The sequence below is a fragment of the Felis catus genome, chromosome A1 (assembly GCF_018350175.1).
Source record: "Felis catus isolate Fca126 chromosome A1, F.catus_Fca126_mat1.0, whole genome shotgun sequence".
Taxonomy (NCBI): Eukaryota; Metazoa; Chordata; class Mammalia; order Carnivora; family Felidae; genus Felis; species Felis catus.
Genome location: NC_058368.1, coordinates 17,045,053 through 17,069,560, shown reverse-complemented (window position 1 = coordinate 17,069,560; position 24,508 = coordinate 17,045,053). Strand labels below are relative to the sequence as shown.

Here is a 24,508-nt window from a genome sequence, read left to right as displayed (position 1 = left end):
TGAACTGAACTACTTTTACTGAGTGATTAAGGTTCAGGTTTTTTTTAATTATATATTTCAAGCCTAGTATCTTCTATTCTGCAGTCCCGAATACAGACTAGAATAGGAAGCACTGACATATGCCAGCTTACATGATTATTTACCAAATCATAATCACTTTGACCTGGTACTCTCATTTCTTACTTCCATGAGGTAAGTTTCGAAACCTATATAGTCAGTCTTGGTCATCCCGTCAGATTTTAGTCTGTGTTTTTAAATTGCCTTTTCTCACTCTGTCATTGCCTCAGTTCTGTAAGAGAAATAAGGTAAAAGTCCTTTGAGAATTTAAAGAAGGGGATTGATGTAATTAAGATATATTTATGGTGAAATGATGTTGGGGCTGGGACCTATAGAGTGCCTAAGGAGGAGCTTGACAAAGAGATGAAAGGGAAGAGCGTGGGCTGACATCTTAAGATTTGTCACAGTCTTGTCCGTGGCCAGTGACGCAGCCTTTTTAGATAGTTAGGTGTGTTAAAAGGAAATAAATGCTTGGAAAAGCAAAGAGAAGGCACAGATCATGGAAAAACTTACATGCTCTGGTGAGGAGTCTGTAACTTATTCTGTACTCATGGTAAGACTTGGAAAGATTGGAGCACGGCTACGCGATAATCAGAAACATTTTGGTAAAGAAATATTCTGACAGCCATATACAGGATGAATTGGCAGGGGCAAGATATGGTACACACAATTGATTAATTGTTTCTTTAATTTTCAAAACTCTGTTATTCCTCTGAAATCACCACTATTAATAAACAACTACAGGAGGCATCCTTTCGAAGGGACAGCTTTACAAAAATGGCTTATAATTTTGTTCAGCAAATGCAGCATAATATAAACTCCGAATGAATGACTGTGATTAGAACACTAAATTAGTGATAGCAAAACATCCAAAAGGTTTTTTTTTTCTTTTAAACTCATATTTATAATTGTAGTCATGTAGAAATGGGGCAGACCGGCAGGCTGTGGCACAGATTAGGTGTGGAAGGTGGGTGGGGGACACAGGGGATCACGTCTCCAGTGCATCTGTCCAGTGTTCCTCTTCTAACTCTAGGTGCCCCTCCTCCTCCTCGGTGCCAGCCCACAGCAGTGGGTTCTGATAGCCAGGGCCTGGCCCTCCAGTGGTAGAAACTACCTTGGCTCCTCCTTCAGGAACTCCTTTGCTAGCAGATAACACTGGTCTTTAGGGGGCGGCCAGGGTGGGGACAACATCGGGGCCCTCCTCATGCTGGAGGGCGTGCACAGGCTGAAGCGGGCCTTGGGTTCTGCTCCGGCTAACCCTCTCTGTCAGCTGAGTGGCCCCGTGGCTCCTGGGGTGGGATTCAGGCAGCAGAGGTGGGTAGAGATCACATCCAGTAGTTCCCTAAATGGAACACAAGTGGGCTTTCAAAACTAAGACTTCTGGATACGATTCACTTAGGTTCTTGTAACTTCCAAATGACCGGCTATCTGTATTAGACCCTACCATAATCTATTCAACATAGTGCCAATAATACTACGTTCAGAAAAGGAGAGCGTGCAGAACACAGCAGATGCACAGCAGTGACCATGAACAAGCTAAGCATGGTAGGAGAGCACGAGCGCCCACTGAACCACAGTGTTTACTGTTCAGCCTCTTACCTCCAGCCACAGGGCGATTTCATCAGTGTTTGGTCTGGGAAAGGGAATCCACTCTGAGTGTTTCAAGCAGTAAGAGATTTATCGTAAGTGATTTCAGAGCATTTGGAAGAGCTGGAGCTCCGGCACGCAGGCAAAGCCTACTGTGGGTCTTCGTTCTGTGAGTAGCTTCCACGGAATCAAGACGTTACCAGGATGCTAGGGCACCATCTTAAGGACACACGGAAAGTTCACACTGCCTGCATCATAAAGGTCGGTGGAAATGTGTGGCCTCGATGCTGCTGAAAAACCTCAGGTCGGCTAGGGGCATGAATAGCTCTGTCACTACTGAAAGAGGGGATGGTTTCTGCTCATCTTCGGCCTTCCCCATCTCAAGCAGATTCTTGTAAAAGTAACTAACATCCATGGTGTCCCCAGGATCTGGTCCCTGCAATACTGGAGAGAACATGTGGGTCATGAGGTGAGTGGCGATTCAAAAAAAATGATCTATACGTAGCTGTCCTCTAAAATCAGGCCAGTAAGGAATGGTGGCATTTGACTGCAATGCACTGTGTAGGATAGTGTTTCAGAGTTGCTCACCAACTGAACTAGCATGTTAACTGATAGCAGTGTCCATTTTAGAGCAAGAACAGACAGAAGACACGGTGGGAAAGAGTTGCCTTGGTTAACCCAAGCTCCTGGTAACAAGCCAGAAGTTTTATCATTGAATACCGAATTTCATAATGGATGAGAACCCGTCTCTCTCTCAATAAGTTAACAGCATGTACAAATGAGTCCATAGTAAGCCTCTTTGTCCAGATGATTATTTATTTATTTAACTAATAAATACTGGCTACTACTATATCCCAGGCATGATGAATAACGGAAATGAAAAACATAATTTTAATGGCCATATAATTTAGATACGCTCTTATTTACTTAATCATTTTCCCATTTTTTGACATTTAGAGAATTTACATTTATCCTCTGTTAGAAATACAAACATCTTTTCTCTTTCTTTCTGATGACTTCTTAATGGCAGAATCAATGATTGTTTGAGGGAAAGGAAAAAAATGTGCTTAAGTGAAAAGGTAGTCTTGATAAGGGCACAAGGAGTGTGATATGATATGTACAGTATCTAGTGTGAAAGCTAAAAAAAACCCTTCATGTAAGATGAAAACCTTCCAGGTACTCTGCTAGGAATATAGTGGTCCCTAGTCCCTTTGGCCCTAGTGCTGTCCAGTTAGCCTTTGAATTGTCACTCTTCCTGTCCCTGCTTGTCTAGTGTATACCTCCAGTCTCAATCCACTCCATCCCTGCTCTTTGCAATTTCATTCCACTACTTACATACTTTTTAACCCATTTCATCAGCATTTTTCTTTCCTTATCCTCCCCCCATCTTATGAACAATGTCAAGTTTCTCCATTTTAAAATAGCCATCCCTCCTCAGACCATATGTTGTCTTACACAGCCTATCATTCTCTCCTTCTCTTCTCAGCTAAGCCCAAATTCTCCTGCTCACAGTCTCCATTTACTATTTCTCAACCACCATATAATCCACATAAATCTACTACAAATAGCCAAACTGCATGGATAAAGGTCACATATGACTTCAGTGATCTCAAATCCAATGAACACTCAATCACTGTCTGTAGCTTTAACTAATGTCTCAAAGCCATTTATCAGCAATCATTTAATATCTGCTGAACACTCTTCCATGTACTAGTTCTTATCATTTTGTTCCGTTTCCAAAACTCATTTCAGCTCCACTCTGAGTTCCAGTTTCAATGTATACTATTCACTTTGCCAGTAGTTCACGTCCTTACTTCTCTTTTACACTGTTTCCAGGAATTCATTTCCTCAGTCTCTTTTGCCTTTGAACTCCTGCTTACCTTCCACGACCCAATTTAGGCACCATCTTCTCCAAGAAATCTGGCTTTGAGTATCTAGGACGTCCTATCTCTTTTCTGATAACACATCATGAATTTAATAGTTCCAAAAAGTAAACAGATTCATACTGTGTCACAATGGATCGTTTTTCTTGCCTGCTTCTTTGTTTCTTCCTGCTTTCTTCCTTCCTCTATCCCTCCCTTTTTTACACGGCTGGATTCAACTCCCTGACACATGAAATGGTATCATTGCATATAACGCGTACTTATGTAAAATAGTCAAACAAAAACAAATGGTCATTTTGTGTGCTCCTGTACCACTCTGTTGTGGAGCTGCATGGTAACTGCCTACTTACATGCCAGCCTTGCATACTCGCCAGGATCTTACATGAAGCCCGAAGAAGTGCCTTCTTCATCATTAACATTTCAGGGACCAGTGTAGATTATTTAATAAAGAAATCCAGCCTGACTTATTTTTTCTCTTTTCATATAACTTTCAGATGGTGCAAAAACTTTTTGTTATATTCCATGGCATTACTTTCACTATTGTCTGTTTGACAATGATATCAGGGCGTCATGTTTTTTTATTATATTCAAAAGAAACAACTAGCTTGTTTCAGCTCTGACATATAAAGAGCTTAAGAAGTATCTATTCATCATGAGAACAAGAAAAAAAACTGAACAAAATGAAAATGAATGACTTTTCTTGGGCCCGTTAGAGACTTGAATTCACAGGAAAAGCTCTCAGTCTAAAACCTGGAAAGATAAACAAACCCAGAGTCAGAATTGAATACAGAGAATCACAGCTGAGGTTGACTTGCACAGAGTAGATGTTGCTGAAATTATAAACTGGTAGGAACACCTACCTAGCAATTTTGATGAACTGTTGAAGATTGACTGTGGACTAAGTTGAAAATGAGAACTCCTGTTGACAGTCTCTGGGGGTACCTCAAGGAACCCCCCACATTCCCATGGTAAAGCTCTAAGAATAATGCTCTCATGTTTCTGGCAGGGGGAAGAGAAAAGTAACTATTTTAAAATACACACAGTATTTTCCATAACAAAGACGTATTCTTCAAGGGAAAAGACTTTACCAGACTCCTATTTTAGCCTGAAAGAAGGGCAACTGGTCAACTCCTGCATCCTCTCGCCTTCCTATCTCACTTAAGAAGAGAAAGAAAAAGTTGGGGCACTCAGGTGGGTTACTCAGTTTATTGCCCAACTCTTGGTTTTAGCTCAATTATGATCTCACAGTGTGTGAGTTCAAGTCCCACGTTAGGCTCTGGGCTGGCAGTACAGAGCCTGCTTGGGATTCTCTCTCCTTCTCTTTGCCCCTCCCCCAACCATTCTCTCTAAATAAATAAATAAACATTAAAAAAAAAAAAGAGAAAGAAACAGTTAACAAACACTTGAAGAGGTCACAGCCCAGGGACACTGAAGCACTAAGAGACTGAGAATTTAATTATTATATTATATTAGGCTTCCTTCCCCCATATCTTACCACCACATCAACATGACTCCAGTTTAATAACAGTGGGTTACAATGTGGAGAGCGGCAAGAGGCAGACTCTACGTAAGAATGAGTTCTTAGGGAAAGCCAAAGACTATGGGCTAACCCAAAACAGGATGGTCAGGGGATACTGATGTCCAGTAGTTACATCAAGATGGTCATTAAATATAGCCCCATCTTGGAACCGAATTAAGGCTAACGGCCTATTCGTTTCCTATTACCTGATACTTTGTTTCCAGCTTTCAAGAAAAATTGCAAAGCATGCCAAAAGATAAGGTAAAAATGTCTGAAGAGAATGAATGAGAAGACTTAATGCTAGTTTCGAATATGATAGAAATTTTGGAATTAGTAGATAGGGAATGTAGACTCATATGATTAATAGGTTAGGGGTTCTAGTTAAAAGTGGGCAACATGCAAGCATACATGGTTAAAGTAAGCAGGGAGATGGATACTCTAAGAAAGAATTGAATGAAATGCTAGTAATCAAGACACTATAACAGAAATGAAGAATGCTTTTGAGGGGAAAAAAAAAAATCAAGCATGCTTTTGATGCTTGCAAAGACCATACAGGGCTGAAGAAAGAATACATGGTTTGAACATATATAAGTAGATACTTCCTAAAATAAAATGCAAAAACAAACAAACAAACAAAAAAAAACCCCAACAACCCAGAAAGAATTAAAAAATCAAATCAAAACATTCAAGAATTATGGCACAGTTTTATAAGGTGTAACATATGCACAATATGAATAATAGAAGAAGAAAGAAAGGAGCAGAAGGAATATTTGAAGTAATAGTTGAGAATCTTCCAAAATTAATCACAGATATCAAACCATAAACCTAGGAGGCACAGATAGCACAAAGGATGAATATGAAAGCAATTTCTTATAGGCAAATCACATTCAGATCGCAGAATACTAAAGACAAAAAAAAAAATCTTGAAAAAAAAAAGAGAAAAAATCCCCACTTTACTTACAGAATAGGAAAAAACCCTACGAATTACATCAGACTTCTCATCAGAAACCATGCAAACAAAGAGAGTGGAGTGAAATATGTAAAGGAGTGAAAGGAAAAAATCCAACAACCTAGGATTCTATATGCAGTGACATTATCCCTAAAAAGTTTCTCTGACAAAACCTGAAGGAATTTGTTGTAGTAGAACTTCCCAAAGTTAAAAGGAGCTTTGCGGGAGGAATAAAAGTGAATAAAAATTTAGGTCAAAAGCTCATCCCTGTAAAAAGAGAGGAAGAGTGTCAAAAACATGTCAACGAGGAGAAATTAATTCTTTTGTATTTTTTATTCTTAATCTAATAGACAGCTTTTCAAATTTAATAATAGTAAAAATCCATTCGATGATTATAGCTTACGGGTGAGTGAAATGAATGATAGCAATGTTTTGAGGGGTACAAGGATGGAATTGGAAATACTCTTATAAATCAACTCCACTACTTTGAAGTGGTATAGTGTGATCTGAAAGTGGAGGCAGATTATTTGTAAATACATATTATAGACTCTTGGAAATCAGTTAGGTTTTTGAAAAGGAAATACAACTGCTATGCTAAGAAAGAGAAAATAGCATCACATAAAAGGCTTAATTAAACCAGAGATGGTGGGAAAATGGGAGATGATAAAAAATAATAAAGAAAAATAAACAATCGTTATAAATATGGTAGTATGAATACAACTCTATCAATAAACATATCAATAATTGCCTTAAATGTGAATGGTTTAAATAAACCAATTCAAAGGCAGAAATTGAAGGAGTAGATAAAAACAAGACCAAACTTATGTTGTCTACAAGAACTCCATTTTAAATATAAAAACATAGATAGCTTAAAGGGGTAGATGGAACTAATCAAAAGAAAGCTGGAGCAACTATATTAATTTCACACAAACAGTATCTGAACAAGGAAAATTATCAGGGGTAAAGAAGGACATTACACAGTCATAAAATGGTCAATTCTTCAGGAGGACCTAAAATTATTTAACACAGTAAATACCTAACAACACAGCATCAAAATACAGGAGGCAAAAACTGATAGAAATAGAAGGAGAAATAGGCAAACCCACTACTCCAACTATAGTTGGGTATTTCAGCATACCTCTTTTAGCGATCGAAAGATCCAACAAGCAGAAATCGGTAAGAATATAGTGGAAATAAATAGTAGCATCAACTAACTGGGTCTAAATGACATAGAATATCTCATCCAACAACAGTAGAAAACACATCCTTTCAAGCTGACTGGAATATTGGCCATGATAGAACACATTCCCAGCCACACCAGTACACCTTAATGAAGAGAATAAAAGTCATATCGGGGTTTTAGACTATAATGAAACCAAACTCAAAAATAATAACAGAAAAATAGCTGGGAAATCTCCCAAATATTTGGAGATTAAATAGCACACTTCTAAATAACACTTTGATCAATGCAAGAGTCTCAAGAGAAATTTTAAAAATATTTTGAATTGAATAAAAATGAATATATGATAATCAGTTTTGTGGGATGCAGCAAAGCAGAGTTTAGAGGGAAACTTACAGCATTAAATGCATATATTAGAAAAGAAGCATGATCTAAAATCAATCATCTAAGCTTCCACCTAGAAACCAGAGAAAAAGCAAGTTATTTCAAAAACAAAAAGGGGGGGGTAGGGTGGCTCAGCCCACTGAGTGTCAGCTGAGTGTCAGACTTTAGTTCAGGTCATAATCTCACAGTTTGTGAGTTCGAGCCCCACGTTGGGCTCTGTGCTGACAGCTCAGAGCCTGGAGCCTGCTTCAGATTCGGTCTCCCTCTCTTTATCCCCCTCCCCCACTCACGCTCATCTGTCTGTCCCTGTCTCTCTCAAAAATAGATAAACATTAGGGGCGCCTGGGTGGCGCAGTCGGTTAAGCGTCCGACTTCAGCCAGGTCACGATCTCGCGGTCCGTGAGTTCAAGCCCCGCGTCAGGCTCTGGGCTGATGGCTCGGAGCCTGGAGCCTGTTTTCGATTCTGTGTCTCCCTGGCTCTCTGCCCCTCCCCCGTTCATGCTCTGTCTCTCTCTGTCCCAAAAATAAATAAAAAACGTTGAAAAAAAAAAAACTTAAAAAAAAAATAGACAAACATTTAAAAAAAAGGCAAAAAAAAAAAAAAACCCCAAAAAAACCAGAGCAGAAATCAATGAAATTTAAAGCAGACAACCAATAAAGAAAATAAACAGTAAATAGGTGAAATATTAATAAAATTAATAAACTAGTCAGGCTAATCAAGATAAAAGGGAGAAGACATAAATTACTAAATTTGAAAATGAAAGAAGCGTCATCAATTCTGACTCCTTACACATTAAAAGGATAATAATAAAGGAGTATTATGAACAACTCTATGATAGTAAAATTGATACTTTATACAAAATGGACCAATTCCTTGAAAACACAAAACTACAAAAATTTATGCACAGGAGAAATAGATCATCTGCACAGGCTCATATTTATTAGACACAAATAATCTTACAAAAAAAAAAAAAAACCCAAAAACCACCAACCCAAAATGGTTTCAATGGTGACTTCTCCCAATAATTTAAAGAAAAAATTATGGAATTCTCTACAATGTCTTCCAGAAAATAGAAGAGGGAATATTTCCTAACTCATTCAGTGAGGCCAACATTACACTAATACCAAAACTGGATAACACATTACAAGAAAAGAAAACAAATCAACATATCCCATGAATGTACATGCAAAAAACCTCAACAAAACACTAGTATATAAAATGTATCATACAGACTACATAAACATCAATTATCAACACCTATGAAATACCTTAGTTATCTGTAGTGAAAAGATCTGATTAATGTTATTTTAATTCATAAAAAAATTAATATCTCATCTTATTCAACAGCTTCAATCATATGTGCCCAACATATTGTTCACTATTTACAGCATAGAACTCAAGGCCCTCATGCATAGTTAATATTCCATCAACTACTCTAATTTTACTAACTTCCAGTTGATAACTTGATAAATAGTTGAAATGTTCTAAAATCCAAAGCAAGATAGACAAAAATATAAAGAAAAATGATGTACATATTGAACTGATTCCCCCTACATAACTGAGAATTTGTAATACTAATTATGAGATACATATTTTCAACCTGCATGCATCAAACATATTCATCTCAAAGTCATAACTTAAAATAATTAATCCATATCCCTCTTTATGCTCAGTCTATGAAATTGTTTTGGGTGTTCCCAAAGCAGAGTAGGTGCTATCATGATGCAGTTCATTTGTGAAAATGGCCCGCAGTTTAACAATGGTGAAAATGGACTGGTCACAGAAGTGCAATAGTATATTAACAAACAATGACACGCTTTTCCGATTGCTGACTCTCAGTTGCCCTCTGCTTGACTCAAACTCCTTGGTGCAGCTACGCTCATAACTCACATTTTTTTTTTTCTTCCTTCTTTAATTGCTCAAAGTTGCATCTGAAGCTCTGATACAAAGAAGCATCACGATGACAGTGTCAACCCTGCATAATTTAAAGGATCAAGTTATCAGGTTTTGTTTTGTTTTGTTTTGTTTGTTTCCTAGCTACCTGGTCTGTTAACTCACCTGAATGTCAGAGAAGCAAAGCAACACTTGCTTTTAGGACACTTATATTTTAGATGATATGTTTCTCTTCATCAGCACAGCCAATTCATAGAGGCTACCAAAGGCGTGCCTTTACCTAATTGCATTAAGATGGCTTTGACATAAGAGACTCTTAAAAACTGAGAACAAACTGAGGGTTGATGGGGGGTGGGAGGGAGGGAAGGGTAGGTGATGGGCATTGAAGAGGGCATCTTTTGGGATGAGCACTGGGTGTTGTATGGAAACCAATTTGACAGTAAATTTCATATATTAAAAAAAATATGGCTTTGAACTAAAAAATACATTTCTGAAAAATTAAACTTAATAGTCATGTATGGTTTTTATTAGATATCTTTTATTGCCTTATATAACTTTATGTCCTCAAAGTGTACTTTCTTTTGTCAATGAAATATTAAAATGTATTTTGCTAGTAAATGATGAGATACATTTGAACATACTCAAGTAGATTATGGAAAAAAAATACCATGGTGGAAAGAATAAAAACCATGTCTATTTCAGACTAAATTTATTTGAATTTGATTAAAAAAAAAAAAACCTTAAAAGAAAGAATAGAAATCACAATGACTCAAATCAAATTTGTTTGAATTTAAGCACGATAAACAGGCTAAGCCAACCATTTTCACAACATTACCATTATCATTACTATTTTTTTCTCTTTCTCAGTTCTGGGCCAAAGTCTGTAGATGTACTAAGTGTCTTGGGAGGCCGTCTTTCTATTTGGGCAGAGAATGGCTGGGACTGTCTATAGAGATGATGTCTTCATTGGGCTCTGTATAATCAAGATTAAGTTTTTCTTTCAGAATCAGAGAAGCTCACACATTTTCAGGAGGCATCTTAGAACTGTCCGCTGGCCAGTAGGGATAACAATCTTGCTGACATTCTTTAAATAAATTTCAATCCTTAAGTCTAGAATTCTTGGTTGTTTCTGCATAGGGATGTTACCCTCCCCTTATGCTCACATTTAATCCTTTTGAAAATTTTTCCTATGTAGCCGAATTTAATATACAATTTCAGAGGAATTCATGTATATTTATCACATCATCTTTCTAGTAACTTAGTTAATATTTGCTCAAGTTCTCTTTAACCTTTAAAAATTAAAAAAAATTAATGTTTAGTTTTGACAGAGAGAGAGAGAGAGAGAGAGAGAGAGAGAGATGGAGTGAGAACAGGAGAGGGGCAGAGAGAGGGAGACAATGAATCCAAAGCAGGCTCCAGGTTCTGAGCTGTCAGCACAGAGCCCAACCCGGGGCTTGAACCCATGAACCGTAAGATCATGAAGTGAGCCGAAGTTGGACGTTTAACTGACTGAGTCACCCAGGCACTGCTGTTAAAAATTTTTTTTAAGTTTATTTATTTTTTTTGAGACATGGGGAGAGAGAGAACACTTAAGTGAGAGAGGGGCAGAGAGAGAAGGAGAGAGAGAATCCCAAGCAGGCTCTGTGGTCTCAGCATCAGAGCCTGATGCGGGGCTGGAACCCACAAACCGTGGGATCATTACCTGAGCTGAAATCAAGTCAGAAGCTTAACCAACTGAGCTACCCAGGTGCCCCAAGCTTTTCTTAACCTTTAATGAAATGCCTAGGAAATAGTCTCAGAAAGGAAAAGGTATTTAACGTTTTTGACTTTTGACTAACTGTATATTGTTTTCCTCACAGAAGGTGGCTGAACAGACATTATGATAACCATAACCTGGCTATTATTAACTCCTTCAGGGCAGGTTTTGAATTTCATTCACCATTATATTCTCAGAGCCTAGTACAGTGCATGTCATTTGTAGTGCTTATTAAGTGTGTTTAATTAATTGGTCCTCCTATCAAGGTTTCAAGAAGAAAATAGCAATAAATGATGGCAATATGTGTCCTACTTGGAGAAAAAACTCAGCATGCATAGAGGTGAACATTGGTCTGATTTGCCTTTCAGGCCAAACAAAAAATTCAGAAATTTCAGTTCCAGATTCACATATTATACCAAAATGAATACTCACAGTTGGCAATTTTATTTGTGAAATAATTAACAAAATAATCAAACACAACATTAGTCTGTATGTAATGCAGATGATGCCACATGCATGTTTTCATCTGTGAGCGAACAGCTGCTCAAGCTGTAATAATGCCAGATTTATATATGGTCCTTCATTCTTTCAAGGTAATTTGTAGCTCAGTTGTGAATCAGTGAACACAATATATGTCCTGTCATTTTACAGAGGCAATAATATGCACTATTAATAGAAAAGAGGGTTAACCCAAAGACCAAGTTTGTATATATGGCTATATAAAATCAGATATAAATTAATCCAGGGGTGGGGGGAACTACTCATTTTGCAGGTATGTTAATGCATTCAAGCCATCAGGGACATACAGGGAACAGAATGCTATTTCTGGGTAACACATCTGCCTTCTGCCCTTCTTGAAATGTGTGTTTATGTATACGTACCACTCTTCAGAATTAACACTTACATTTTATGATTTTGCGGTGTATGTTTCCTATGAAAGAGATGAGAACACTGTTTCTGTGGAGGGGATGCTACCATTGTTCAGCTCTCTCCCATTATTCAAAAGCAACCCCTATGTGAACGTGGTGCCCTTGGAACCATTCATATGGATACATATTGATTCATAATGACATAGGTTTTTCATTGTAGCTATTCCCCTGCAGCTACAAGATGTAGAGACAGCTTGATCTCATTTGCTGTTTTTAAGTAGGCTCCACGCCCAATGCCCCGACTTGGGGCTAAAATTCACTACACTGAGATCAAGGGTCAGATGATCTAGTGACCAGCCAGCCAAGCACCTCTCATTTGTTTTCTTATTTCAAGAACTGCTGTGATGAATGATTCCATAAATGTCTTCTGTTGTACGTGGGCACCCCATTTTCAAAAATATTTAACATTGACACATTGTTCCATAGTGGTTGTACCTGATTACCTTCCACGTGCAGTGTGTTAGATTGCCTTTTCTCCCTAACTTCGCAAAACTGTAGACTTACGAGAGTTTTAAAACGATGCCTTTTTGCATGCCTATCTAATTATTATGCTATGGTTTTTTACTGCTTTTTAGATTTTTATTTCTTCAATTACTAGGGATGCAAATATCTTTTCACGTATGTATTAGCCATTGAGTTTCCTTTTTTTCTGAATTGCTTTTTCAAATCCTTTTGACTATTTTTCTATTACATCATTTTTTCTTGATTCTTAATTGATTCTTATCTGTACTGCAAACTTCAGATACCTTTTCCTAGAATGTGATTTGTCTTTTTGCTTGGTCTGTGCCTTTATATTTTTGGCAAAAGAAGTGTATATATTTTGATACCACCAAAATTGCCCGTTTTTCTTTTGTGACTTGTATTTTTGGGTGCTTGTCAAAGGAATCTTTCTTTCCTCCAAGATTGTAAATATATCCTTTATTTTATTCCAACAACTTAAAGTTTATTTTCACATTTAGATCTTTTATCCAGTATGATTTTCTTATTTTTGGTGTGTAATAATGTTCTACTTAATATTTTTAAAGGAAAGCCAGTCACCTTAACAACATGCATTAGATGGCCCATCCTCTGTAATGATTAATACATCAAGTCCTTTATATGCTGGAAACTGTTTCTGGGTTCTCCTTTCCATTTTTGAAAAAAAATTTTCAATGTTTATTTATTTTTGAGAGAGAGAGAGAAGGGGGAAGGGCAGAGAGAGGGAAAGAGAGAGAGAGAGAGAGAGGGAGACACAGAATCTGAAGCAGGCTCCAAGCTCTGAGCTGTCAGCACAGAGCCCAACGCGGGGCTCGAACCCACGAACCGTGAGATCATGACCTGAGCTGAAGGTGGCCGCTTAATGGTCTGAGCCACCCAGGCGCCCCATAATCCTTTCCATTTTTAATTAAAACAACACTGATGAAATACTATATTATTTATTATAACTACATACTAACATGCTGGTGGGCAAGTCTATGCTTTTTTTTTTACTTCAAATAGACCTTTATGCCTTTCCTCTTCTTTAGAAATAGTTTCCCCACTTTCATGATATATCCTGAAAATGTTTATTTGAGTATATAGATTATTTTAGTGAGAAGCAACATTTAAAAAATATTACTGCGGGGCGCCTGGGTGGCGCAGTCGGTTAAGGGTCTGACTTCAGCCAGGTCACGATCTCGCGGTCCATGAGTTCGAGCCCCGTGTCAGGCTCTGGGCTGAAGGCTCAGAGCCTGGAGCCTGTTTCCGATTCTGTGTCTCCCTCTCTCTCTGCCCCTCCCCCGTTCATGCTCTGTCTCTCTCTGTCCCAAAAATAAATAAATGTTGGAAAAAAAAGACTCTAAAAAATATTACTGCATCTTCCTGTACACAAATTCATCTGTGTACTGGGATGGAATTCAGTGGTGAAGGAAAAATGATAAAGTCACTATCCTGAAGAAATCTGTACTCTAAAGGGATGGCATTGTCACCAAACACATAAACAAGTAAATATACATAACATCAGATGACAAACAGTGTTACGGAGAAATACAAAGCAGAATAAGGGGGATAAAGTATGCCAGGGCAGAAGAAAGCACTATTTATGTAAGAAGGTAATGATAATGGGACATTTGAACAGGAACCCAAGAAATCAGGAGTGTTTTGGGTAAAGACATTCCAAATGGTGGGAACCATGAGTTCCAGGACTCTAAAGGGTAGGTTCATCTTGCAAGTTCAAAAAAAAAAGCAAAAGGAGTGGGTCAGAGTGAATGAAGGGTAGCATAAGACAGTGTGAGTCAGATCTGGGACCTTGTGGAATTCTATTATGTACTCTGGATTTATTAGAAATGAGAAAGAAGACACTGGTGACTTTTGAATGGATCTAGCTCATGTTGTAAAAGGATCTCTCTCGCTGCTGGAGATGAGAATATATTGCAGAAAGAAAGAAGTTAGCTATAAAACTAGTCCAACCATCCAGGCAAGAAAAAGATGGCCTCATTTTATGTCCTTAAATAATGTTTTTTTTTTTTTTAATTCCAAAGTAGTCTCCCACAGCTTATGTTAGTGTGCTTATAATCAAGATATTGGTTTACTGTATATTCCATCTGTTATTGCTGTTTTAAGGAAATGCCCTTAAATTTTGAATAAAATGTTAACCTGTAACCTGTAAGACTATCTCCTTTATTAGTTCTATTAGATTATAAAACTTTTCTTTCTTTTCTTTTTTTTTTTTTTTTTCAGGGAGAACTTCATCGCTATTGGTCATCATGATAACAATGACTTAGTGGATGAAGTATTTCCTTTATTTTATTTTACTTTTTATTTTATAATGGTAGCAGTAATTTTTTGTTTTTGCTTTTTGTGGTGTTGTATTTTGTCTTTGCTTTACTTAAATCCTCTCTTGAACTTGACTTGAATGTTACAATTTTAAGTTTCACTGATAATCAGTTCATTACAAATGCAGCTGGTTGAAAATATTTTAAAATATCTTTCACTAGATTGAGAAGGTTTTCTAGTCCTAATTTAATAAGAGTTAGTATCGTGGGCAAATGCAGAATTTCTTCCAATACTAGTACACCTTTTCATGTGGTCATGTCATTTTCTCTTAGTTCAGGCTGCCATAACAAATACATCATAGCCTGGGTGGCTTAAACAACAAACATTTGTTTCTTACACTTCTGGAGTCTGGGAAGTCCACGGTCAAAGTGTAGGCAGAACTGATGTCTGGTGAGAGTTTACTTCCTGGTTTGCAGATCGGTCATCCTCTCTTTGTAGGCTTCCATGGAGAAGACCAGAGGTGAGAAGGCAAGTCTGGTGTCTTTATAGACACCAATTCCATGTGCAGGTGCTCTAGACTCATGACCTAATTACCTTCCAAAAGCTCCACCTAACGCCCCACATTGTACGTGATAACTTCAACATATATATTTTAGGGAAACACATTCAGTCTGTAACACTCTTTTCACTTGTTTTTATAGTGAATTACATTTATTTCTTTTCTTTTTATAATGAGCTATCTTTATATTTCTAGGACAAATCTACTTGGTTATGATGCATATTTCTAATACACTATTGTGTTTTACTTTCTAGAATTTAGCTAATTTACTTATGTTTTTGTTTATAAGTTAGATGTGATTATGGTTTTCTTTTTTTATATTGTCCTTATTAAATTTTCTTATCAAATTAATACTTCCTAATGCTTTTTAAAAGAAGCATCCATGCTTCATGTTTTATGAAATGAATTAGGTTGATTCCTTATTTTTTGAAATACTTGAAAGCAGTTTGTGAAGAATAGAAATTGTTTCTTCAAGCCCTGACAATATTTACCTCTGAAATTATATGAACTAAAGGAAAAACTGATAATTTCTACTTACTAAAATTAAGAATTTATGTTATTCAAAAGACACAATGAAGTAAGGTGAAATAGCAAGCCAGAGACTGAGAGGAGGTATAGGAAACATAAACAACTGATGAGGATCAATATCTAGAAAGTCCATGAAATGCCTCTTCAAACTTAATATAAAAAGAAAGGGTAGGGGCGCCTGGGTGGCTCAGTTGGTTAAGTGTCTGACTTCATTCACATCATGATCTCACGGTTCTTGGGTTCAAGCCCCTCATTGGACTCTGTGCTTGACAGCTCAGAGGCTGGAGCCTGCTTCAGATTCTGTGTCTCCCTTTTTCTCTGTCCCTCCCCCCATCAAAAAATAAACATTAAAAAAATTTTAAAAAAGACAGTGTAACAAGAGTATGCATTTTACTTAAGAGGTAATGCAAATAACGATTAAACATATGGACAGTCGCTCACCTTTACTAATAAACAAGAAAATGCAAAAACACAATGACACCGTTATTCTTATCAAGTTGAAAAAAATTTAAAGTCTATTAATACTAAAGTTTGGGAAGACACAAGACTCCCAAATACTTTTTAGTATTATAAATTACCACAACAACTTTGGCAAACAAGTTGGAATTGTGCATTCCAGTACTAGGTATTAAATTGTGCATATGTGCACCAGGAATGATATATAAGAATGTTCACATTTATTTTTATTTTATTTTATTTTTTATTATTTATTTATTTTTTTTTACTATTTAAAAAAAAATTTTTTTTCAACGTTTATTTATTTTTGGGACAGAGAGAGACAGAGCTTGCACAGGGGAGGGGCAGAGAGAGAGGGAGACACAGAATCGGAAACAGGCTCCAGGCTCTGAGCCATCAGCCCAGAGCCTGACGCGGGGCTCGAACTCCCGGACCACGAGATCGTGACCTGGCTGAAGTCAGACGCTTAACCGACTGCGCCACCCAGGCGCCCCTATTTTTATTTTATTTTATTTTATTTTATTTTATTTTATTTTATTTTATTTTATTTTATTTTATTTTATCTTATTTTATTTTATTTTATTTTTTAATGTTTATGTATTTTTGAGAGAGAGAGAGAGAGAGAGACAGAGTGCAAGTGGGAAGGGGCACAGAGAGAGGGAGACACAGAATCCAAAGCAGACTCCAGGCTTTGAGCTGTCAGCACAGAACCCGACTTGGGGCTCGAACCCACAAACTGTGAGATCATGACCTGAGCCGAAGTCGGATGCTCAACCAACTGAGCCACTCAGGTGCCCCAAGAATGTTCACATTTAAAAAGCAACATTGTTCTAAGCAGCCCCTAAACTGGAAGCAGACCATAAAAAGCAGAATTCATAAATAAATATTGGCATATTCTTAGAATACTGTCCAGCAAGGAAAATAAGTGAACACAACAAAATGGCTGAATCTTAAACATGCCATGTTGGAAGAAAGAAGCCAAATACAAAAAAATACAGACAATATATCCATTTAAATAAAGCTCAAAAATGGTCTTCACTACTGTGTTGTGTCATTTATTATTGTGTAACAAACTACCCTAAAACTTCTGGCATAAAATAAAAATTGTTTTATTATGCTTACTGATTCTGTGAGATTAGGAATATGGTTTCTCTCTATTCTTAAATTAAATCTGGGGTCTTGGCTGGGAAGACTTGCACGACTGGAGTGTCTCAATTGGCTGGGAGCCAGATGCACCCAGAATGTTCTTCCCACCATGCCTCCACCCAGGGAGATGACCACTGCTCAGAGGGGCTGCACATGATTCCTCTCCCTGATTGGGATTCTCACAGTATGGAGATTGGGTTGCCAAAAGGTATGTCTGAAGAGTGAGCGATTGAAGAGACTCAGGTGAAGGCCACCTATAGTATCTCTTCTGCCCTAGTTCATTGGGCAAAGTGAATCCTGCCCAGGTTTGAGGAGAAAGAATATAGAGAACATGCTAACTATGGGAATGTCAAAGAATTTGCAACAATATTTTAAAATGACGGCAGTGGTTCAGAAGAACACAATTAAGTAGCTGGTGTATATCTGGTAGCTTCTATATTCCATGTCTTTTTTTTGTTCTCATCTTTTTCTTCATTCTGGCATTCTGTCAGATTAATAAAGTCTCTTTGTTCCATTTGCTTTCCAAACCTTGGCTGGTTTGGCGTCTGAAATTACAGCTTGTTTTGTTATTAGGTGTTAATTAAAAAAAAAAAAAAAAAGTTTAAGTAATCTCTACCCACTACATAGGGCTCGAACTCACAGCCCTGAAATCAAGAGTCGCATACTCTTCCGACCGAGCCAGCCAGGTGCCCTAATTAAGTATTAATTTCAATTTTTTAAAAGTTCACTTATTTTGAGAGAGAACAAGAGAGAGCATGAATGGGGAAGGGGAAGAGAGTGAGGAAGGGAGACAATCTCAAGCAGGCTCTGTGTTGTTGATGCAGAGCCCAATGTGGGGCTCAATCCCATGAACTGTTAGATCGTAAGAGTCTGAGGCTTCACTGACAGAGCCGCCCAGGCACCCCAAGTATTTATTTTAAAAAAAGGCTTTATAAAACTTTTAAATATGAAGTATTACTTTTTATCAAAAACTTTATACACAGCTTGCTTTGCTCTTAAATATTAACTTAAATAAACTTTAAATATATACTTTCAGTGTTTATATATTCCTCTCCAGAAGATAAGTAACTTATCATGTTTTAACTACCCTTTTATGCTCTTACTTCTCAAATTCCACATTACTGTCTTATAGAAATTTAGTTCCAAGTCTAAAAAGAATGAAATTAGTAGTTGTTGTATCTACAGGCTGTCGTTCACTAGATTTGCAAAGATATATCTTACATCTTTTTTTTTTTTTTGTCATTCGTGTCTACTCAGTTCCTTTTTCTTCAATTCATAATGAATGTGGAGTATATTCTTTAATTATTCTTTCAGTCATGGTAGGGCCATATTGATTGAAAATTCCCTATGGACTTTTTTCTCTTTAAATTAATTCAAGTTTTAAAAAGTATATATATTTGAAGAGGAAGCATCATATCACCTCATCCTTCCTTGCCATAAATGGATGATAACTTCCTGATACACTGGAAGTAAAGTTATTATTAAATTTTAACTTGATTCTATTGGTGAAATACTGAAATCTTTCTGTTTAAAATGGATTAGCAATGTTTAAACCCATAAATAACATTGAAAACAACCCACAAAGCATAGAAGTACATATGATATAACACTATTTAGATAAGGAAAGTAATATATATTTGAATGAATATAATGGAAAAGTTATAAACAAAACTAGTAATAATGTTTTTCTCCACGGACAGAAGATGGGTAGGGGCACAAGTGTAAATTAGGATTCTTTCATTGAAGTTTCAATTTATTAACAATATATATGTAATGTCTCTTCTGGCATTAAATTAAATTTAGGAGAAATAAACTATCATCAAATTAAGACTGTCTATTGACCTAATGAGTAAGGAATGAAAAAGGACCAGACACTTAGTGACTTTCTCCCTATGTGATCCAATGCTATGTAAAGCTGTCTATGTACCACCTAGAATTATCTTGTAGTCAGTGATGTACATCCCATATTTCAGAAAATACTGTAGTGAGAAAAATAAATTTGAATGAACTCCATTTTGCTCAAATAGTCGATGTCTCTCTCTTATTGGCTCACTTACAAGAAATATTCTTCATTTTTGGCATTTATATCATTGAGAATAAAATTATTCTGTAGATAGAAATGCATTAAGAACATTTAGGGAGCCCTTGGCAAGACTGATGCATGAGAAGCACTATGAATCTTTCCTAAACTTTTTCATGACAACTTTTCCCATTTTCTCCTAGAACTTCTGAAGTGTATGATAAATGCTGAGCATATTCTCAAGCGTTTTGGGGTTGAATTCATGTCTGAAGATGATTGAACTGGCTACAATCTAAAGACTAGTAATGAAACATCCTAATCATCTTCATGAGATGAAATGTTCTCTTTTCTTTTTCATTAAACGGACACAGCCATTCAATAGAAATTGATTAAAAGCATTGGCAGAATATTCCAGCTTGCTTTCTTTTAAAAATAAATCTACTTAACTCATTCTTACATTGCCCTTAATTACTCATATCTACTCCAGCAACTCTCATTTAAAATATTCAATTTGCCTTCTCTTTCAAATTGACTTTCAGAGAGATTTTGCTACTGATGAACACATTGTATGGTGAGATGTGGTCTGAAATGAGTCTCCTGACATTTGCTTTAATTAGACAAATAAATGCTAAAAGCTATGACATGAAAAGCAGCATTTGGGTGAGATTCATAAATCCAAAGGAAGCCACTTTGCACAAAATATTCCATACATCTAGTTTGTTGACATCTAGTCTTATGTCTCAATTTTATATTTTCTTGCATTCATAGTTAACTGTTGACAAACTCAAAGAACATTAGAATCTCAGAGATCATCCATTCTTGCCCTCTCATTTACAGAGACTCATAATATTGAAATCACTTACTCAAAATTACAGTGAATCCATGGCAAAATTGAGCAAACTTTCACTATTTCCCATTACATTAAACACCTGGGACACCAGCCATTCCCTGGCAGTGAACAGACGTTCAAGGAATGCTTCCAAATTCAGTGTTCTCTAAGTTCTTTCCAACCTTTTTCATATCATAGCACACAAAGAAAATGATAATATTTGTACCATCCCCTGCAATATGCAACAAGGATGAACCTTGAGAACATTATTATAAATGAAATAAGCCAGTCACAGAAAGGCAATCCTGCCTTTCTGCCTAATCCCACTTATATATCGAAAACAGTCAAATTCATAGACTCAAAGAGTGGAATTGGTAGTTTCCAGGGGCTGGAGGAAGGACATGGGAAATTATTAATCAGAGGGCATCAAGTGTTAGTTAAACAATACAAATATGTTGTAGAGATATGCTGTTCAACATTGTACTTATATTCAATACTGTAGTGTATACTTGAACATTTGTTAAGAGAGCAGATCTCATGTTAAATTTTCTTAGCACAATAAAAACAAACAAGAAATACAGTTAAGAATTTCTGAAGCAAACAGAACTTTATAACACAAAAAGTAAGCCTTAATGTATATAAATTTTTAAAAATTTAGAAATTTATTCTATTATATATATATATATATATACACACACACACATATATATATGTATGTGTGTGTGTATATATACACTCTAATTATTAATTCTATTGCGATTGTAAGCAAATTACCAGAAAGTTAGGAACTTAATGTAAATTTAATAATGCTCAGTTCAATAGGCTGGAAGTCTGACCCAGGTCTCAGTGGGCTAAAATCAAGGTACAGACTCCAGGGGAGCATTTATTTTCTCACTCAGTTGGGTTGTTGATAGAATTCAATTCTTTTTGGTTGTAGGACTGTGGTTCCTGTTTCCTTGCTAGATGTCAGCTGAGGGCAATTGCCCAGGTGCTAGAGGCTTCCCACATTCCTTGGCTCATGGTCCCCTTCTCCCATCTCAAGCCAGTAACTGTGATCTGTGTCACTCTTATACTTCAAATCTTTCTTTTTCTGTCCCATCTCTAACTTTCGTTAGGGGGGCCTTTCTTTTATTTTAAGGCCTTTTACAAGCAGATAGGTCCTAGCCAGATAATCCAAAATAATCTCTTCATCTGAGGGTCTGCAGCCTTAATCTTATCTGCCCAGTGCCATAATATGTTGACAGATTCTGGAGACCATGGCACATTTGGAGGCAATGTTTTGTAGTTACGCTTATTTTTAAACTATGCTTATGCCAAGGATTTTCCCAAGATTAACTAGATCATCATCTGTTGGAGTGACATCCAGATCTTGTAATTTTTTAAATGACCCAGAAAATTCTAACATGCATACAGTGTTGAGAATCTATTCAGGAAGCCATCAGTAGTGTCATTGTCATGGATGCTAACAGTGGAACCAATCAGTCATTTTCTACTTGCAAAGTTGCCGGCATAGTGTCCATGTACACAGTCAACATTCAAAGTCATAAATTAATATTTCTGATTACTAAATGTGAGGATCTCTTTGGTGAAGAGCCAGCAAGAGGAACTATCTTTGTAATTCTTATCCTATAAATTTTATTTGTTTCTGAAAGGATAAAGCAGGTCCTATGCATATTACATTCATAAAACGGCAATGTCTTCTAAAAACCTGTATGCATAGGAGCTAAAAGTTCTTACAATCACTGACTCATTAGACTTCAGCCATTCTATTGGGAGACATCTGGCTCATTTCTTTCATTTCTTGTGTACAAATGTAATGGAGATTCTGAAATACTCATCTGGGCTGGAGCATAGAGACTCATAGATCTGGCTGTTTTGAAAAACTCTTTTACTTTAGTGGTGCTCCAGAGACTGAGATTTGAAGCCATCATTTTCTCTCTCTCTCTCTCTCTCTCTCTCTCTCTCAGGTTCTCTTACAGGTGAAAGGAGCTATTTTTCCCTGGTATAACACATTGCTTCTGGATACAATTCAGATTGAATCAAAAAGTGCAACTAAATGCAGTTATATCTTACGTCTAAATGCCACTCTCTCCCTTTTCTTGGTTGCATATAAAGCAAAAGGAATAATAATGTTGCTGGAATTTTCAGGGTGAGAAGGAAAGAAATGAGCTTTTCTTTATATCCTAATTTTTGCTACTCTTCTTAGCCTTCAATGACCTTAGCTTTGATTTTAAAAAAATTTTTGTAAATGTCTACATTCTATTAGAGTATTAAGTCTCTTTGCTATGAGATTGTTTAAAGAACCAATATCTCCTCTAAATAATGATTCTAAATATTATTAATGAAAGATAACTGACATTGGTTTAGCATCTACTATTCGCCGTATGCATATATTATCTCAGTTAATTCTCATAACAATCCTCCAACATAGTTGTTATTATTGTACATCTTATTCATTGTCAGATCCTACCCCCTTCATTTTTCAAAATAAAAAATAAGACTGCTTCTCATCACGATCACACTACTCCAGGCTGTTCTCATCTATCTCTTATACCATTAAATAAAATCCCTAATGTTTTCCTTGTCTCCCTTCTTATAGCCCTATAGTAAATTCTCTACAGAGCAGTAAGAGTAAGCTTTAAAATATTAAAGTTAATTATGTTATTCTCTTGCTCAAAATATTTTAATGAGTTCCCGTCCTTCTAATATAAAATCTAAGGTCTATACCTTGGTGTGGTCGGCATCTTGGATGAGATCATACTTAGTTGTACGTTTGCAACAAACAGGAATACTAATGACTTACTTTCCTTGAATGTTTATAATGTTTGGGTATTGTTAACATCAATGGCGTGCTGAAGCTGGCTCATTCCGTCTCCCAAGAACCAACTGGCACATGTCTCCACCTTTAGGTTCAGTGATGCCACATTGGCAGCTTGAAATTGGCCAAAGCAGGAGAATTTACACTACAGAAAGTGGAAAATTCTACAATTGGGGGAGTTTCCCCCAAATGTCAGTTACTAAAATATTACTAGCGTCTCCTAGTTCTAAACATTTTGCATGTATTATTTCATGTAGTCCCTACTGCAAACCTGCTATTGTTGTCACATGTTGAAAAGTGAGACACAGAGAAGTTAAGAAAGCCAACCAGAGTCACACAGTTATTAAGTAGCAGAGCCAGCATTTCAACCCACACACTTTGGCTTTTGAGCTTCTACTACATTTCACTATATTTGCAAGTTACAGTAAAATTAGAGCTAATAGAAATTTTGTTTTCTATTTGCCCTCAGTATATTGCCTGGTGTTATTCACACTGAGTAATGGAGCAGTCCCTAGCCATCCAGATTGGCTTGGGTGCCTCAATTTGATTGGCTTGGGCCCCACTCTGAAACTGAGGGCGCCAGCAAAATAGGCTAGCCCTCTGCAACCAAGCCTTAGTGATATCCATTTGTAACTGTGCCCGGGTAGAAATGTCTGAAACGCTCATTGTCCTGATTAAGGTGGAATTCAGGGCCCGTAAAAACATTCAAACACAGACTTCATTACCCTTATTTGGAATATTAGTGGAAAATGTTCCTGGATCCATTTACAGGAATGCCAATGCAAATAAACTTCCAAGCATAATTCACAAAAACCACTTTTGGCAGCAAATACTCAGGGTTTGATTCTCCTTATTGAAAAGGATACAGCCTAAATCTGAGCAGATGTAGGAGATTCTGAAATCTTTTACTCAAGTTAGAGAGTCATGGTTTATCTCACACCTGTTTCTGGAAAGAAACAGAGAAATCATCACACAGAGAGATACAAGGGGATCTCGGGTCCTACTTCGTAATTTTCTAAAGAAAATTAATTCAAAAAGCATTTGTTAAATAAAACAGTGAATGAATAAATTTAAAGTCCACAAGAATTTAGAGTGATATGTTTCCCAAAGATAGTATGTTTCAATTCTTCACTGTAATTTGGAAATGATATCAAAGTCAAGATCCCAAGGATGTTTTGATCAAGTCCAGTTAATCTATAATGCTTCTACATGCATGATATTTAATCAATTAATATCATTGGTGAAATAGATATATGTTAGAAGAAGTTTTAAGTAAATTCT

At 36.6% G+C, this 24,508-nt stretch overlaps 1 long non-coding RNA gene across 1 annotated transcript; it reads right to left on the bottom strand.

Annotated features, from left to right (window-relative positions):
- Positions 1-775: 775 nt before the first annotated feature.
- LOC123383855 lies at positions 776-4,708 on the bottom strand. The gene is made up of 4 exons (XR_006594140.1): positions 4,616-4,708; positions 4,388-4,526; positions 3,878-4,277; positions 776-2,088 (listed from the first exon to the last, which is right to left on the bottom strand). It is a non-coding gene; the product is annotated as an uncharacterized LOC123383855 (long non-coding RNA).
- Between the last annotated feature and the right edge of the window lie 19,800 nt (positions 4,709-24,508).